Consider the following 9,297-nt stretch of genomic DNA (forward strand, 5'->3'; position numbering starts at 1 on the left):
CCTGAGCCAGCATGGGGGAACTACGGTCCCTTCATGACTCGTGGACTTCAACTCCCAGAATTCCTGAGCCAGCATGGGGGAACTATGGCCCCTTCATGACTTGTGAACTTCAACTCCCAGAATTCCTCAGCCAGGCATGCTGGCTGAGGAATTCTGGGAGTTGAAGTCCACAAGTCATAAAAGGGCCAGGTTTGAAGAACCCTGACTTACACCCATTGGTTTAGTCGTTTGAAGTTGCAATGGCACTGAAAAAATGAATTACAACCAGTCCTCACACTTACGACCGTTGCAGCGTTCCCCAGCATTACACGATTAGAATTCCAAGGTTTGACAATTGACACGTATTTATGACGGTTGCGGCATCCTGGGATATTGTGAAAGTTGTCTGAGAAATTCCTAGCCAGATTCCAACCGGAAAAGTCAAGGGGGGGGGGGGGGAGGAAGCCAAATTCACTCAACAATTGAATGACTCAGTTAACAACTGCAGCGATTCACTTAACAACCCCCCCCCAAAAAAATCTTAAAATTGGGTGCAGCTCACTTAACAAGCGCCTTGCTTAGCAATAGAAATTCTGGCCACAGTTGTCATAAATTAAGGATTACCTGTAGAGATAATTTGGAATTTTGACATCCTGCCTACTGGAAAATCTGGATTATTGAACAGGATGAAGACGACTCCGGACATCCAGGCTGTAAGACAGTGTTCAGCTCAGCCCAAACTTTCCGTCGCTAAACAGGGCAATTATTAATGGACTTTTAAGGGAGCGTTGCCCCATTTTGCAATATTTATGCCACAGTTGCTAACCGAATCAGTGCAGTTGTTAAGTGAATACGTGCGGGTGTTTAAGTGACTCTGGCTTCCCCCATTGTCAGAAGCCGGTTGGGAAGGTTGCAGAGTCACATGACTCCAGGACGGTGCAATCGGTTGGGAAGGTTGCAGAGTCACATGACTCCAGGACGGTGCAACCGTCAAAAGTACAAGCCAGTTGCCAAGCCTCTGACTTTTGATCACGTGACCACGGTTGTGTGAAAACCGGTCGTCATTTTTCCCAGTGCCATTGTAACTTCGAACAGTCCCTAAAACAATGAACTGGCTCACCTTTGCCCACTTTTCCAAAGTTTACTTTCTCTTTTGACTTCCACAGGCGATGTTTAAATCTCACTTTGAATCCTAAAATTAGCTGCTTCCTTTCGCAACAGGAAGGAGAGGAGAAGCTGATCCCGAGGCCTTGTTTTAGCTCTCTAGAGCAAGGGTCTTCAAACTTGGCCCTTTTATAACTTGTGGACTTCATCTCCCAGAATTCCTCAGCCAGGCACGCTGGCTGAGGAATTCTGGGAGTTGAAGTCCACACCTCTTAAAATGGCTGAAGTTGAGAAACACCGGTTTAGCTCTTTCTGATTTAGCATTATTTTCCCCCTCACATTATGTCAGGAGTCTTCAAACCTGGCTCTTTTATGACTTGTGGACTTCATCTCCCAGAATTCCTCAGCCAGGCACGCTGGGGAATTCTGGGAGTTGAAGGCCACAAGTCATAAAAGGGCCAAGTTTGAAGAGCCCTGCTCTAGAGCAGTGTTTCTCAACCTATACAACTGTTAGATTTTGTGGACTTCAACTCCCAGAATGCTGACTGGGGAATTCTGGGAATTGAAGTCCAATATCTTAAAAGTTGCTGAGGTCGAAGAACACTACAGGTTGTCCTTGACTTACAACAGTTCATTTAATGTCCGTTCCAAGGGCACCAAAAAGTTTGACGTATGACCGTTTCCCACACTTACGACCGTTGGCAGCATCCCCGCGGTCACATGATCAAAATTCAGATGCTTGCTGGCTCACACTCATGACATTTGCAATGTCCTGGGGTCATGTTTTCACATTTTGCGACCTTCCGATAAGGAAAGTCAATGGGGGAAGCCAGTTTCACTTAGCAACCATCTTCCTAAAGGATTGCGGTGATTCGCTTAACAGCTGTGGCAAGAGAGATCGTAAAATGCGGCAAAATTCACAACTATCTCGCTTAGCAACATACATTTTGGGCTCCACTGTGATTGTAAGTCAAGGACTACTGTAGTCTGGAGCATTTGCCAAAGAAGGAAATGTTTACTCATCTGTCTCCAGTCCCCCACCTCCCCAAAAGTTGTGGTTTCACACAACATACTGGACTAAAAGGGGATTAAGTAGCAAGCATCCCATTGCATTGTGTAAGCAGAGAAGTCATCACTTGGGGTGTGAACCAGATAATCACCTTATGCCTTAAAAGGTTGATTATCTAAGCATATCTATTATCTGAGTGTAGCAACTGTGTTTGGATAACTAGGTTTGGGGATTAGCCCCCCCCAATTGGGCTGTTGCTTAATCTCAAGTGTGGAAAGGGTCTAACCAGGCTGGAGTGCCATTGTGAGTTGCATTTGAAAGCTGTTCAGTTGTTTGGGTTAAAGTTGGGTTCAGACAACCTGCCACCCCCTCAAAGAATTTGAAAGAAAATTTGGAACTTCTGTTTATTATAAATGTTGGCAGCAGTGACAATCTTAACTTGTAAGAAGATGGGAAGATAATGGTAATTCCCATAATGGAAGAGTGGTTGCAAAAGCGATGGAGTTAGCAGAGATGGCAAAACCGACTGTTTTAATTAAAGAAAAAGAAAATCTTATTTTTTCCTACTTGGAAACTGCTTCAGGACTTTTTGCATGAAACTGGTCGGAAAAAATGAAACTTTGAATTTAGGTTTTGAGGATTAGAATGATTGAGTAATGATAGAAATGCAAAGCAAAAGATTGTTGTGTTAGTTTTGGAATCTACCAGACTGAAGAAAATCTTCTTTCTTTATGCTTAAAGTTGGGTTCATACAACGTGTACCCCTCTCAAAGAATTTGAAAGAAAATTTGGAACTTTCGTTATTATAAATGTTGACAGCAGTGACAATCTTAATGTGTGCAAAGATGGAAAGATAACACTATTTCCCACAATGGAAGAGTGGATTGCAAAAGTGATGGAGTTAGTAAAAGGTAAAGGTAAAGGTTCCCCCACACACGCGTGCTAGTCATTTCCGACTCTAGGGGCCGGTGCTCATCTCCGTTTCAAAGCCAAAGAGCCAGCGCTTGTCCGAAGACGTCTCCGTGGTCACGTGGCCGGCATGACTAGACGCCAAAGGCGCACAGAACGCTGTTACCTTCCCACCGGAGTGGTCCCTACTTTTCTACTTGCATTTTTACAGGCTTTCGAACTGCTAGGTTGGCAGAAGCTGGGACAAGTAACAGGCGCTCACTCTGCTACGCGGCACTCGGGATTCGACCCGCCAAACTGCCGACCTTCTGATCGACAAGCTCGGCGTCCTAACCCACTGAGCCACCGCCTTAGTAGAGATGGCCAAATTGACTGTTTTAATTAAAGAAGGAAAAATATCTCTTTTTTTCCTACTTGGAAACTGCTTCAGGACTTTTGAGTTTAGATTTTAAGGATTAGAATGATTTAGTAATAATAGAAATGCAAAGCAAAAGATTGTTGTGTTAGTTTTGGAATCTACCACACGGAAGAAAATCAGAAGTCATTTTTCTTTCTTCCTGCTTCAGCCTCTCTCTGTTTTTTTTCTTACTTTGTTTTTTATTTTTTCCTATATTTTTAACTTACGATGAAATTTGATAATAATAATTAAAAAAATTACCACTTAAATAAAATACATGCCGAGCCTTTGTATTGATTTGATTTCAGCTCCATCTCTTGTTGGAGAATTTCAACCAATTGGGGTAATTTAATAAATTATAGTTAGGCAGCCATGCTTCAGCATCATAAGAGATGGTGAAGATCTATTGGTGAAGGTACCAGGTGAGAAACCAGGAGACGGTGAGTTCTAGTCCTGCCTTAGGCACGAAAGCTGACTGGGTGACTTAGGTCAGTCATCAGGAGATGGAGAGTTCTAGTTCTGTCATAGGCCTGAAAGCCAACTGGGTGACTGTGGGCCAACCACCAGGCGATGGTGAGTTCTAGTCCCGCCTGAAAATCAGCTGGATGACTTTGGATCAGTCTTTCTCAGCCCAACCCACCTCACAGGGTTGTTGTGGGAAAATAGGTGTCAAGCAATAACATTCGAGTAAGGAAGAAGTATTAATTATATTTGCCGCTTTGAGTTTATAAAAAAATAATAAAGGTGGGATATAAATACAATGCAATACAATATGTTAAGATATTTAATGTAGTAGCTGGAACAGTAAGGTGAATAATGGGTCAGAACACATAGTTGTGGTTGATTGGATGGAGAATGCGGGCGCCTGCATGAGGCAATCTGCACTATGATTGGTTGCTTGGGTATAAAGAGGGAGTTTCCCTTTTTTCCCGCCTTTTTCTTCTGTGTGTACTCTGCTTTTTGGTTTACCTCATGATGTTCTTCTGCTCCTGACTATCTTGTCTGCTCTAAATATAGGTGTTAAATGTATTTATTTACATAAAACTACAAGTTTTCTCTGACTTTATCTGGACAGCTGCTGCATAATTCCTTGACAATACAATACAATACAAATACAATACAATACAATACAAATACAATACAATACAAATACAATACAGCATAATACAAATACAGTATAGTACAATACAAATACAATACAGTATAATGCAAATACAGTATAAGGTAAAGAGTGACCACATTTCATTATAGGCTTAATTAACTGAGCATTCTTCCATGTGTCTGGTGAATAAGTCCGTCGTTTGCCCTGGACTGCATATTTATTTGCATATTTATTTCTGTGTGAATAGACCAGAGGTCCCCAATTTTTCTTGGTTGGTGGCCCGGTGCGAGGCGGGGTGGAGACGCCTTTAGGTAAAGGTAAAGGTTCCCCCGCACATGCGTGCTAGTCATTTCCAACTCTAGGGGCCGGTGCTCATCTCTGTTTCAAAGCCGAAGAGCCAACGCTTGTCCGAGGACGTCTCCGTGGTCATGTGGCCGGCATGACGGAACGCTGTTACCTTCCCACCGTAGTGGTCCGGTCCCTATTTTTCTACTTACATTTTTACATGCTTTCGAACTGCTAGGTTGGCAGAAGCTGGGACGAGTAACAGGTGCTCACTCTGTTACGGGGCACTCGGGATTTGACCCGCTAAACTGCCGACCTTCTGATCGACAAGCTCAGCGTCCTAACCCACTGAGCCACCGCGTCCCTTAAATACAGTATAGTACAATACAAATACAATGCAATACAAATACAATACAGTACAATACAAATACAATGCAATCCAATACAAATACAAATGCAGTACAATGCAAATACAATACGATACGAATGCAATGCAATACAATACAAATACAGCTCAGTACAATTAAATGCAATAAAATACAAATACGAATACATAAAATAATAAAATAAAACAATGGGAGCAGCATCCAAGGGTTGCACAGGGCTGACGTCAGCTTCATTCTCCTAGTGTGGGATGTGGTGTTTTGTGATGTAGCCTGGCTGCCGCGAATATAGCGACGCCATCACTGTGAAGACGCCTCTGCGAGATAGGCCAGCCTAGCCGCTGTGGATAAGCTGACACAAGAAAATGAAATTTCCAACTCATTTCATTAGTCAGCACCGATTATTGCAGTCAAGCCCAGCCTTTTGACCTCACCCCTTGCACAATTTGAGGCACACCCAAGCCAAAGTTTATGGTCTGTCTCCCTGGTGATTTGCTGTGGCAGCGTGACTCACAACGCCACATGCAGCCCCCTCCCAAAATAGATGGATAAACACCAAAATAGCCCCAATGGAGGAGTGGGTTGTGAAGGTGGCACAGCTCGCAGTGATGGCACAACTGAACTCTTTGATCAGGGATCAAACCATAAAATGCCAGACAAATCCCTCACAGGCAGTTGTCGACTTTCTACAGGTCATTTACTGACCATTCACAATGACAACAGTGTGGGGGGAAAAAAGCAGCTTAGGACAGTTTTTCCCCCCACTTAATGACTTTTGCAGCATCCTCCTGGTCGCCTGATCAAAATTCAGACCCTTGGCAACTGACTCATATTTACGACGGTTTTATTTTTTTTTTATTCTTACAGAAATGTTTTCATTTTTTTACAATAACAATCCATAGTGCCTAGTGTTCAGCGTGTTGTCTTGGTTCATACATTTTGGGGGAAAAACACAATAGTTAATTAACAGTCAATAATAATTAGCTTTTGTAATTCCATAATTAGTATATTAATTAATAGTATATTGCTTTGACATTCCCTTCTCCCAATAGTATTCTCCTTCTTCAGCCTTAAACAAATATAATTCTTAAAATTTTCAATGCATAAATGGTTAAATATAAACTTTTTTTTCATGTTTGTAGGAATAATAATCACGTCCATGGATGACATTTTTTCTTACTGGCTTGTGTTGTTTTTATAAAAATCATCGTATTAGTTCATCATATATCCTATTTTCATCATCCTTATTTAAGCTTAATTTCCCCTTAATATTCAAACCATTCTTATCAGTTTATGACCGTTTTAGTATCCTGGAGTCATATGATCCATTTTTGCGACCTTCTGACAGGCAAAGTCAATTGGTGAAGGTGGATTCCCTCAATAGGGTTTCCTGCCTTAGCGGGGGGTTGGACTAGATGACCTCCAAGGTCTCGTCCAACATTATTATTATTATTATTATTATTATTATTATTATTATTATTATTATTATTATTATTATTGTCATCATCATCATCATCATCACACTACTAATTTAACAGCTGCAGCGATGCACTTAACTGTGGCAAGGAAAGTTGTAAAGTGGGTCAGCACCTACCCAAAAAATGTTCGGTTTAGCAGCAGAAATTTTGGACCCAACTGTGGTCATAAGTCGAGGACTCCCTGTACAAACCTTTTGCGGAAGAGTAGTGAATCGGTGAATCGACCGATTTTGAAAAAGCGTTGACGATAGGAAGAAGGGAATTTTGTAATTCCGTTTAAAATTCCGTTCCAAAGCTGTAGCTTTAAAACAGCTGCTAAATGAATGGCCGTAAGTTGAGGATTATCTATATTCCCTTTGTTTGACTTTGCTATAAACCGATAACATTGTTTTGGAGTTTAAAAAAAAAAAGCAGACGTGATAAGAGTTCAAAGCGGAGGTCTCAGAGCCATTCTGTCGCATGGTTTCAACATTGATTTTTCCAGCTTTGGAAAATATGACACCACCGTTGTGTATCAGAGCCCAGAGGCTACTGGGTAACTCTAACCTTAACAATGACCACATTTCATTATAGGCTTAATTAACTGAGCATTCTTCAATGTGTCTGGTGAATAAGTCCGTCGTTTGCCCTGGACTGCATATTTATTTGCATATTTATTTCTGTGTGAATAGACCAGAGGTCCCCAATTTTTCTTGGTTGGTGGCCCGGTGCAAGGCGGGGTGGAGACGCCTTTAGGTAAAGGTAAAGGTTCCCCCGCACATGCGTGCTAGTCGTTTCCGACTCTAGGGGCCGGTGCTCATCTCCGTTTCAAAGCCGAAGAGCCAGCGCTTGTCCGAGGACGTCTCCATGGTCATGTGGCCGGCATGACTAGACGCCAAAGGCGCACGGAACGCTGTTACCTTCCCACCGGAGTGGTCCCTATTTTTCTACTTGCATTTTTAACCTGCTTTCGAACTGCTAGGTTGGCAGAAGCTGGGACGAGTAACAGGCGCTCACTCTGTTACGCGGCACTCGGGATTTGACCCGCCAAACTGCCGACCTTCTGATCGACAAGCTCAGCGTCCTAACCCACTGAGACGCCTTTACGTGCACGCAAATGAGGCTAACAAGCACATGCATGAATGGGGTCACAATTGCGCGTGTTATGCAAAGGTGGCCAGGAATGCTGGCGCAATGCTTGGGCAACGCTAGCTTCTGTGCACCACTGCAATGCAAGCACAAGTGGGGGAGTTGCAGCGACAATGGCGCCCATGTGCCGCTGCGATGCTAGCATAAGTGACGCTAGCTAGTGCCTGTACAACGCTCACGGTATTGCTAGCGTCCAGACACCACCGTGACACTAGCGTGAGTGGGGGAGTGTGCGCACACACACACACACACGCATGCACTGGACACCCACTCAGGTGGCCCACAGCCCATGGCCCGATAGTGGGCTGTGGCCCACAACTTGGGGGCCTCTGCATAGACAATAAAGTTTTAGAGACTTAAGACTGTCTGAATTAAATCCAATAACAGCCACAATTCTTACTTTTCAGGGAAAATTTGGCACAGATCCAGAGCGTCCTCGATTTCATGACCGATGTCGCAACTTTTTTTTGTCGTGCTAGTTAAGCAAATCACTGTGGTTGTTAAATGAATCACGCGGTCGTTAAGCAAATCCAGTTCCCTCCATTGATTTTGCTTGTCGGAGGCTGGCTGGGAAGGTTGCAAATGGCAATCACGTGACCCTGGGATGCTGCAACCGTTGTAAGCACATGCCAGTTGCCAAGCACCTGAATTTCGATCACATGACCGTGGGAATGCTGCGATGGCTATCTAAATGTGCGTACAGGTACTCCTCAACTTTTTTTAAAAATAAACTTTTGTGAAAAGTTTTACGACAAGTATAAAAAACTAACAAAAATCAATAATAATAATAATAATAATAATAATAATAATAATAATAATAATAATAATAATAGTAAGTTGGAAGGGACCTTAGAGGTCATCTAGTCCAACCCCCTGCTCAGGAAGGAAACAAGAGAGGAAAGAACAAAAAACAGAAGTGAAGAAAGAGAAAGAAAGAAAAAGAAATGGAAAGAAAGAAAAAGAAAAAGAAAGAAAGAAAGAAAGAGAAAAGATAAGGAAAAAAGAAACAGAAAGAGACGAAGAAAAAAGAAAGAAGATGCAGAAAGAAAGAAGAAAAAAGAAAAATAGAAAAGGGAGAGAAAGAAAGAAAAAGAAAGAAAGAAAGCGAGGGAGGGAGGGAGGGAGGGAAGAAAGAAAGAAAGAAAGAGAGGGAGGGAGGGAGGGAGGAAGAAAGAAAGAAAGAAAGAAAGAAAGAAAGAAAGAAAGAAAGAAAGAAAGAAAGGGAGGGAGGGAGAAAAGAAAGAAAGAAAGAAAGAAAGAAAGAAAGAAAGAAAGAAAGAAAGAAAGAAAGAAAGAAAGAAAGACAAAGAGAGAGAGAGAGAGAAAGAAAGAAAGCGAGGGAGGGAGGGAGGGAGGAAAGAAAGAAAGAAAGAAAGAAAGAAAGAAAGAAAGAAAGAAAGAAAGAGAGGGAGGGAGGGAAGAAAGAAAGAAAGAAAGAAAGAAAGAAAGAAAGAAAGAAAGAAAGAAAGAAAGAAAGAAAGAAAGAAAGAAAGAAAGGGAGGGAGGGAGAAGAAAGAAAGAAA

General features: G+C 42.3%; 1 long non-coding RNA gene across 1 annotated transcript in view; it reads left to right on the forward strand.

Moving 5' to 3' along the window:
• The window catches only part of LOC310640110, a 111,311-nt gene extending 102,387 nt beyond the window's left edge, over window positions 1–8,924 (forward strand). The window contains exon 2 of the long non-coding RNA XR_014492466.1: window positions 8,608–8,924. This is a non-coding gene — a long non-coding RNA (uncharacterized lncRNA). The remainder of the gene's footprint in view (window positions 1–8,607) is intronic.
• The last annotated feature ends 373 nt before the right edge of the window (window positions 8,925–9,297 follow it).

This window comes from Vipera ursinii, assembly GCF_947247035.1.
Source record: "Vipera ursinii genome assembly, chromosome: 4".
Classification (NCBI taxonomy): domain Eukaryota; kingdom Metazoa; phylum Chordata; class Lepidosauria; order Squamata; family Viperidae; genus Vipera; species Vipera ursinii.